We start from the raw sequence: 2323 nt of genomic DNA, 5'->3' as shown, positions 1-2323 counted from the left end.
CTGTGTGTGCGTATGTGTATGTGCGTATGTATATATATGTGCGTGTGTGTGGGTGTGTGTCTGTTTGTTTGTTTGTGTGTGTGTGTGTGTGTGTGTGTGTGTATGGTGGTGCACGCGTGCTAGCCGTTGAGGCCATGTGTTTCACACCTAATATTTCAAGGCCGCAACCGTAATGTACCAGCACAAAACGGTGTCCATTTCCTACGGGAGAGAAAGGTCTTACGCCTGGCCCAACAACTAGATGGGATCAAGAGTTTTTAAAAACCCACAACAACAGCAATAGTAGTAATAAAAGAATAGAAACAAATGCTTTATTGATAGTAATACCCAAGTAAAGGACGAAGACGACGACAACAACAGCAACAACGACGATAACAACAATGGCGACTGATTATAACAGTATTCACACCATGAACAACAACAACAACAACAACAACAAGTTTACGTACACTGTAAATAATCATGATTACAAAATGAGATCGTTTTAATTACGATTAAATTACAAACTACCAATTTGTTAGTTAGTGCTCTTTTCTTTACCTATAATTACATTTTTTTCTCCTCATTTTTATCTTACTATTTCTTGTACAATAGTCTGATGGAGACTGAGTAGGCTAGACCTGATCTTAGAAGCAAGAACAGTAATAATAGCCTCCTAATTACATCTATAGAGCACATATTAGCACGCTTATTAATAACCATTCGTAATCGAATAGTTATTACTTTTGGGAAAAGGACCACACATGGCATAGATGTGAGGTACAACTGATGTCCAGTGCTTACTTATCATTAAATTTTATTTTTCTTTCCCGTGGAAAATCTCGCCACCTTACGGAGAGCATATTATGTGAAGAGTTGGTGCCAGACCAAGGTCATGCTAAATCACGAACTGGCGTTAGATAAACGCCAACGTGCATTTCATTTCCCCTCTCCCTCCCCTGCACACGTGGTATAACACAATGTGTACACAATCAACTTAGGCCAACTGTGATTCACGTAGGTCATACTCGCTGTCAATGTTGGCTGTTCTTTTGCTTCTTTTTTTAGACGATTGGGCCATTGTTATAGCCGAGCATGTCACGGAGAGAAACATTAATGCGAAATTTGGGGTCAAACCAAGGCCACGCTAAGTCACGAACTGGAATTACATAAACACCATTACATAAACTCCAGCTTTCCCCTCTCCCTCCCCTGCACACATGGTAGAACACATTTATCAATGTGTACACAATTAACCCAGGCCAACTGGGTTAAAAGTAGCTCCAACTCGCCTTCAATGTCGGCAGTTCTTTTGCTTCAGTTGCTTTTTCTTGCTTTCATTTCCGTTTGTTTAGTGATTTCTTTTCGACGATTGGGGAACTGTTATAGCCGAGCATGTCTGTCCGAGTGCCCTAGAACTTTTTTCTTTCTGGGCAATATAAGAGATCGGAGTCCGGGATTTATTATTAGCCTGGAATCCTGTTATATCCAAACTGTTATGACTGGGGCCCACTCTGGCAACAACAGGGGCAGTATGTATTCACCATACTGTATTATTATATATATTATGGAATATCACACCACAAACAATCACTAAAATAACGACACATACAAGATAAGCAAACACAACGATACCCCACCCCCCTCCGCGCTCTACTGGCCTTTACCCTATTAGCAAACCTACCTCCATAATTTCTCGTTTGCCGCCTTGCGATCTGCTCAGCGAGACTAATGTAGGGCTTCGCCTTTGTAACGACTTTCCTGACATTTTTTTAACATTTTCGTGAACCATCCTCGCTTTGCAATATCGAGATCACGGCGATCTTGCTCCTGGAAGTTCTGCAATAAATGTAGATAAGTATAATTTCTCTCTCTCTCTCTCTCTCTCTCTCTCTCTCTCTCTCTCTCTCTCTCTCTCTCTCTCTCTCTCTCTCTTCACACACACACACACATACTGTAACACAGTTTTGACATTATTCAAGCATCCGTTATTTCCATTGTCTCTACCTATTATATTTGTGAAATTCCGTCACTTTCGCGGCCTAAAACTTCGGAACCACTTAACTTTCCAAATTGTAGTTTAATTTTCAGTTTTTCATTAGTTTTGTTTAGATCTAATCTTGGGAAAGTCCATCTTCTTAGACGCCATTGTGAACAAATGAGGCTTCTGTTTACAATGAGTGCACACTCATTCCACACCTTTGAAATTCTGGAGTGTACAACCACGAAAGCGGAATAGAGAATAATAATAATAATATATAACATTTATAGAGCGCATTTCCAAAAAAAGTAGCTCAATGCGCTTTACATTGGAATACCCATTTTTCAAAAACCTTTCTTACTA

The 2323-nt window shown here is 39.9% G+C and overlaps 1 long non-coding RNA gene across 3 annotated transcripts in view; it reads right to left on the bottom strand.

The window, feature by feature from the left end:
* Window positions 1–1359: 1359 nt before the first annotated feature.
* LOC106012920 overlaps window positions 1360–2323 on the bottom strand; it is a 25608-nt gene continuing 24644 nt past the window's right edge. For 2 of the 3 annotated variants that reach the window (XR_004859043.1, XR_001185196.2), the window contains one exon: window positions 1756–1818. This is a non-coding gene — a long non-coding RNA (uncharacterized LOC106012920). Of the gene's footprint in view, window positions 1819–2323 lie in introns of all 3 variants that reach the window. The other variant, XR_004859042.1, reaches the window with a different exon arrangement.

This window comes from Aplysia californica, unplaced genomic scaffold, assembly GCF_000002075.1.
Source record: "Aplysia californica isolate F4 #8 unplaced genomic scaffold, AplCal3.0 scaffold00564, whole genome shotgun sequence".
Lineage (NCBI taxonomy): Eukaryota > Metazoa > Mollusca > Gastropoda > Aplysiida > Aplysiidae > Aplysia > Aplysia californica.
The sequence above is the reverse complement of the archived record's forward strand: the minus strand, read 5'-3'. Positions and strand labels throughout refer to the sequence as shown.